General features: G+C 43.1%; 1 long non-coding RNA gene across 1 annotated transcript; it reads left to right on the plus strand.

Annotated features, from left to right (window-relative positions):
- The first annotated feature begins 629 nt into the window (after nt 1-629).
- On the plus strand, nt 630-6352 carry Gm39049. Its single transcript, XR_869800.1, has 3 exons — nt 630-700; nt 1206-1319; nt 5418-6352. It is a non-coding gene; the product is annotated as a predicted gene, 39049 (long non-coding RNA).
- The last annotated feature ends 476 nt before the right edge of the window (nt 6353-6828 follow it).

The raw sequence follows: 6828 nt of genomic DNA on the forward strand, positions 1-6828 counted from the left end.
TTTATGTATTAACTTTCACTGTACAGTGCATGCATGTGCATCACAGAGGGAAGTCAGAAGAAAACTTTTGATAGTCAGGGGCTCTCTCATTCCAGCACATGAGTCCTGAGGATCCAGCTCAGGCTATTAGGCTTGGCAGCAGGTGTCTTTATTCACTAATCTATTTTGCCAGCCCATGTAAGGTTTTTTTTATATCCTTGTGTTGTTCAGCACTCAGGGAGAAATACATTCCAGTAAGATAAAAATAACTCTATTCTTGCTGTGGGCCATGAGCTTTTTGTAGAGTGGGATCTTATCCCCTTTCTCTGCTACCTTCTGATCATGTAACTTTGAAAGCATGCACATTAACCAAGATTTTTCTTTTATAACAATTCACAGATTTCCATGGACATTCCTAAACTTTACACGCAGTGACCTTTCCTGTATATGTATACACACATAAACGTAATGATCTTTCTCTAAGGGAAGCATTTACTATACACCATGGCATGAGTTTTACACTCCGAGGTATAACAGCAAAATCAGCATCCATTGCTCTTTTCTTCTCTACTATGTCATAAAGAGATCTGTTTGTACTACAGATCTTAGCAACCTTATGTTAGGATGCTCCTGTGTTGGTTTCTTCTAGCCCAAGTAACTTGAGGGCTCTCACTGATATGTTTATAAAAAGATAAAGTGAAGAGAGATAAGTTCTATGGAGGTATGGTGAGGTCTGGGGGGTCCATGCCAAGGCATCCCTTCCCCCTGAGGACCAGCTGCACGGTGGAGACTAAAGTTTATTCAGGGCATAGGGAGGGGAGTTAAGAGGGTAGTAGGGGCAGAGAAAGAAAGAGAGGGATATATATATATATATATATATATATATATATAGAGAGAGAGAGAGAGAGAGAGAAGAAGAAGAAGAAGAAGAAGAAGAAGAAGAAGAGGAGGAGGAGGAGGAGGAGGAGGAGGAGGAGGAGGAGGAGGAGGAGGAGGAGGAGGAGATGAGTAGTGGCTGGCCATGAGCACGTGGAGAGAGATGAGGGAAGGAAAGTGGAGAAAGAGCAAGAGAGAAACAAGAGAGGAGTAAGAGAGTGAGGAGGGGGCAAGCAGCCCATTTCATATTGAGTCAGGCTAACTGTGGGACAGAGTATCCTGGCTGTTGCCAGTTACTGTAGGGGGTGCAGCTTAGACAGAATGCTAACACTCACCTTTTGACTTATCAGATGGACTATATCTGTTTGTTCATTGAAACCACTGCACTATTACCTCGGGGTCATTGTTATACCCAATAAGAGCTAATTGAATGCATGCCCTGAGGTCCCGTGACCATTGATCTGGTAAGTGAGGAGGATATTGAGGGTTCAAAGGCAAGCACCACATACATGCTTGATGATAGATATGCTTGGAAAGAAATGATTCCTGGCATGGTGTTTCCAGGTAGTGGCTGGGGTAATCTGTTCTACCTGGATAGAATTTGGGGTAGGAGAGAAGCTCATCCAGGACCAGCCAGTTTGGTCTCTCTGTGACAATAGGCTGCTATCATGGATGAATGACAAATATAGTCCATGGGTTCATGTGTTTGAACACTACTTGATCAGCCCTTGGTAGTGCTATGTGGGAAGATTATGGAACCGTTAGGTAGTAGAGACTTGCTGGAGGAAGTGTGTTACTGGGGATAGCTTTGAACTCTTATAGTCCCATCCCACTTCCTGTTCTCCCTCTGTTTCCTGGACATAGAGGAAGTGTGTTTACTCTGCTTCCTGACTGCTCTACTAGTCTCACATTTGGCTGCCATGCCCTCCCCGCCATGATGTGCTGTATCCTGCTCTGAAACTGTAAGCCAAAATAAGCCCTGTCTTCCCTAAGTTGCTTTTTTGTTAGGGTATTTGATTACAACCACAGAAATGTAACTAAAACAACTTCTCCCTTCAGTAAGAGGGGCAGTAGACAGCCATGCACAATAGCGGGATACACAATACAGTACTTAACATTAACGTTCTCCTGCAGGCCTCAAGTACTGGAGGCTAGCCCTACTTATAGCTCTAATTCAGGCCTAAGAAGTCAGGATGTCACAAACCTTAAGAATGACTTGTATCATAGCACACAGGCAGAGGCTGAGACCTTTGGCCCTGGTGTCCTGATTGGTTACTGGAACTCTGCCATGCCCAGGGCCTATGGTGTCTTTTCTCTAGCTCTCCAGAATGGTGTGTCATTCTTGAACTTTAGTTCTCTACTCTCCTTTACCTTGGCTTACTACAGACCCTGATCCTGCTCTGTAAGATCCAGCAAGTTTTCACATGGTCATGCCACTGTCATAGCTGCTGTCTCAAGGGTGATTATCACCACTGCCTTCTGCCATTGCTGTCACATATGCCTGAGTTGTTTGTGTCACAGTTACTGCCACTGCCATCTCCCACTCCCATTCTGCTGCTGTAGTACCTGTCATTGTTCTCATTATTTTATATCTGCTGTTGCCTCTTTCCCCTACAATTTCTGCCTCTGCCACTGTCTGAGGCTGTTCTCTTGCCACAGCTCTCACCTTTACTGCTGCTGTCATTGCCACCATTGCTCTGGGTCTACTGACCATTGGGCCTAATGGTATACAACTAGGCGCTCAGGAGAACCAGGGTGTTCCTCAGCTGACACATAGTGTCAGAAAGCCTGCTAGGAAATGAGGCCTTGAACTAAGGACAGATGGCTACTTGCAACTGTAGGCAGCAGGCGGGTTTTTGAGGTTTCATAGTATATAGCTCATCTCAACTTCCTGTTGATGCTCTGCTTCCCGATTGTAAGGCAGGGTGACTGGACACCTGATGCTCTTGCTATTGTACCTTCCATGTCATGATAAACTGTATCCCTTCTTAAAGTGTCAGTCAAGATAAACCCCTCATCCCTTTAGTTCAATTGACCTCAACCTTTCTACACTGAAACCCTTTAAAGTTCTTCATGTTGTGGTGACACCTGACCATAAAATTATTCCATTGCTACTTCATAACTATAATTTTGCCACTGTTATAAAAAAACATAGTGTCAACATTTTTGGAGATAGAGATTTATAGGGTCACAACCCAAAGGCTGAAAACCATTGTTTATATGGTTTCCCGTCAGGCTTTGGGTTATAGCAATTCAGGGACACATGTATGCATGTAAACTAATAGTACTTTGAACCTTAGAACACAAGGTAGTTACAGAGTCCCTCTCCTCTGCTTCTCAACCCTGTGGGAAACTTTAGGTGATATATCAAGTTAGAAAGAGGCACATGCCCCCTCAACACCAGTCGCTTGTCTTGACTGTCATGAGTCGGGAGTTCCTGATCATTCATTTGACATAACATATTATCTCCTAAGTTAGGTGGATGAGCAAAGTTTCAGCCTTGCCTGTATCTGTTCAGGGTGCCAGTTCACTACGAGAAACTGCTAGAAGGACCTGAGCTATTTGTTGGTGAGTAAGGAAAAGTCAGAAGTCCCACTGGAGCATCCAAAACTCCGGCCACATGTTCATCTCTTTAATCACAGCTTCAGCCCACAGGAAGGTGTGCTTTCTTGTCTCCTCTTCTCCAGCCTCAGCAGGACAAAGGAGTCCTGGAGAGTGGTTGCCTTGGTAGCTACCTAGTGTGAATTTCCATCCTGGCTTTACTAGCTGTGAGACCCTGGGCAGGTTATTACAGCTCTGCATCTCAAATTCCTCTCCAGAAGACCAGGGCTAATCATCTTGACCTCGCAGGCGTGCTGTGAGGATGAGTGATACCCAGGGTGTAAACATGCCTGAGGTACAAATGTCAAAATGCCAGGCATCAGGAACTCAGGACTGTTTTGCTCTTCTTTTCCATCCTTCAAATTTAACTCAGCCAGATAGTCTTGATTTTAAATCTGGCTTCTTCCATTTCTCTTTCTGTAATATGAAGACATCATTATAGTGGACCCTTCTGAATCTCTGATCCCTCATTGTGAAAGGAGACCAGCACTACTGTCTTTGACACTTACTTATGAGAACTAGAGGATACTTGAAAAGCGTGGATGCAGGGCCCCAATATTTTGATATGACATGTCAGCTCTTATTCAAGAACACTAACCTCAACTCTTACATCTGCATGGCCTTGTATAGTCCCTTCTTTGCTGGCCCACGTTACCTTCTGATACTCATTAGAGAGTCACAACAGGAAGCCTTTTTCTCCAGAGGGCTAGTATCCGTCATGTAGCAAGGGTTAAGGGCTGACTTTGCTTCAGTATTGGTCAGATCTTGGTCTAATTGACCATTATCTCAAGTCCAGTTCTGTGAGGTTGTGAAGTCCTGATCGCTTAAGAAGACAATTCTTTTCTCCCCATGTGGTGATTGTTCATGCCTGGCCAGCCTGGCCTTGTATGAAGGTGGTCTGTAGGTCAGACTCACTGTTCTTATAATCTTCAAAATACTTTAATGACTTGTGTTTCCAGTCTCAAGGAAACAGTAGCCTTAGAAGAAAGTTCTAAAAGAGATGGACATGTCTTTGTGTGTGGTGACTAGGAACCTGACCCAAATCTTTAAAGTGGTAAGGCAAACAGGTACAAAATGAAGGCACAGATGGTCAGCTTCAGTCCTACCCCTAATTACATGTGGCCATCTGCAAGCCCAACTACAGTCAGGGCTGTTAAGGAACATCATCCTTCAGGCCTTTCTGTAGAACCAGAAAGAAAACATGTTATCACTTAAGAAACTGCAATACTTTATTTATTGAGTACCTACTATAACCCAGATACTAACCAAGTACTTTAGAAAATTACATCAACCTTAAAACATAGCTGTTGTTGACACCCAGTAACAACAAATGTAAACAGCCAGAATATAAATGAGCTACTAAATGTTACACGAGCATTTGTCACACTGCCACATTCAGGAAATCCAAGGTAGACTCCTGAGGTAGAGGTAGAGGTAGAGGTAGAGGTAGAGGTAGAGGTAGAGGTAGAGGTAGAGGTAGAGGTAGAGGTAGAGGTAGAGGTAGAGGTAGAGGTAGAGGTAGAGGTAGAGGTAGAGGTAGAGGTAGAGAGATATAGGTTTAGGGTTAGGTATAATGTGTACTGCTCTAGAAACTTCATTATTAGGATCTCAATTAGTCTTCAAAGTCTGAAATACAGGCACTATTAGCATTGTTTTGCAGATAAGAACACAAAGACTCAGAGTGATCAGATCAAAAACTTAACAAGAGTACTGGCTGTTCCTCCAGAGTACCTGGGATCAATTGCCTGCACCCATCTGGAGGCCTACAATCATCTATAACTCCATTCCAGGGAATCTGTCACTCTTTTCTGTCCTGTGCACCACACAGGGATTGCAGTCTCTCTCACACACACACACACACACACACACACACACACACACACACACACACACACTAAAAATAATTTTAAAAATTCTAAATGAGAAATAAGAAAAATTAATATATCAATTATTTTCCTCAGAGCCATGACAAAATTCCAGACGGAAGTCACTTATGAGGAGACATTTAATTTTGCTCAGGTTTTCAGAAGGGACAGCTTCATCATGACAAGAATGGCAAGGTGGCTGAAGAAACTTGGTCCCTGGTAGCAGGAGCTTGAGCTGCAACTTGGTGACATTTTGCTAGCTCAGGAAGAAGAGAACTTATGCCAGAATCAGAGGTGCCTACTACGTTAACGAGAAATAACACATTTCTGATCAGCTAGACCAGGCCTCTTAATATTACTAAAACATCCCAAATAGGCCCACCTACCTAGAAGCAAATCACCAAATGGATAAGTCTATCAGGGATGTTTCATGTTCAATCTGAAACTTCATATATATATCTTCAGTCTTTTACAAAGAGCTCCTGGCATCAGCAGGCAGAATGGCTGCATGGTGCCTTGTTAGACATTTCCTTGGGCTTTACAGAAAAAAGCAATGTGCATTCAGGAAACGATGTGGAAGGGCTGCTGGATGGAGCATGCGCATCACTGGCATGGATTCTTGCTCAGGACTTTTCTCATTACCCAGGAAGAACTGGCATGCCAGGAGTGGGACCCGTGGAGGCTCCCAATAGATGATCCCCTTCATGGCCATGATGGAATTATGACAAAATTATGGCGAAAAACATTACATAGCCAGCATGGAAATTAATGTGTTGTTAACTTTTTTTTTAATCATACTTGGTAGCTAACAAGTCTGCTTACTACAGTGTGGATAGTGACATAAGACACAAGGTTCCTGGCTCAGACTACAGCATTATTACTCCCTTCACAGCAAGGAGTCTGTGTGTAAGGATTCCCCTTGCTCCAAAGATTCATGGGAGTGACACGGATGAGCCACTTGTAGTGGCTTGTGTTATAAGAGAGAAGCCTTAAGCTTAGGGAGGCCACATCTTTCATGAGTGACAGCAAATATGCCTGCCCTTTGCTTCACAGGGAGATGCTATCTTTCCTCCAAGGCTATTTGCACATGAATTTCCTTTCCAAATATAATCCAGGACAAATAGAGGTTAGTGGTTCTCTTATAACTTCTGAAGAGAAAATTAAAAAAAAAAAAACAACTGAATCATATAAATGTATTTCCTGGTATATAACAATGTATGTTTATCATTTTTATAATTAACACTAGTACTACTTGAAATGTTTTTTTATCACTAAAGTATAACCTATAAAAAAATGTCTATATGCTGGGTGTGGTGGTGCACGCCTTTAATCCCAGCACTTGGGAGGCAGAGGCAGGTGGATTTCTGAGTTCGAGGCCAGGCTGGTCTACAAAGTGAGTTCCAGGATAGCCAGGGCTACACAGAGAAACCCTGTCTCAAAAAGAAGAAGAAGAAGAAGAAGAAGAAGAAGAAGAAGAAGAAGAAGAAGAAGAAGAAGAAGAAGAAGA

This window comes from Mus musculus, chromosome 7 (genome assembly GCF_000001635.26).
Source record: "Mus musculus strain C57BL/6J chromosome 7, GRCm38.p6 C57BL/6J".
NCBI classification, from domain to species: domain Eukaryota; kingdom Metazoa; phylum Chordata; class Mammalia; order Rodentia; family Muridae; genus Mus; species Mus musculus.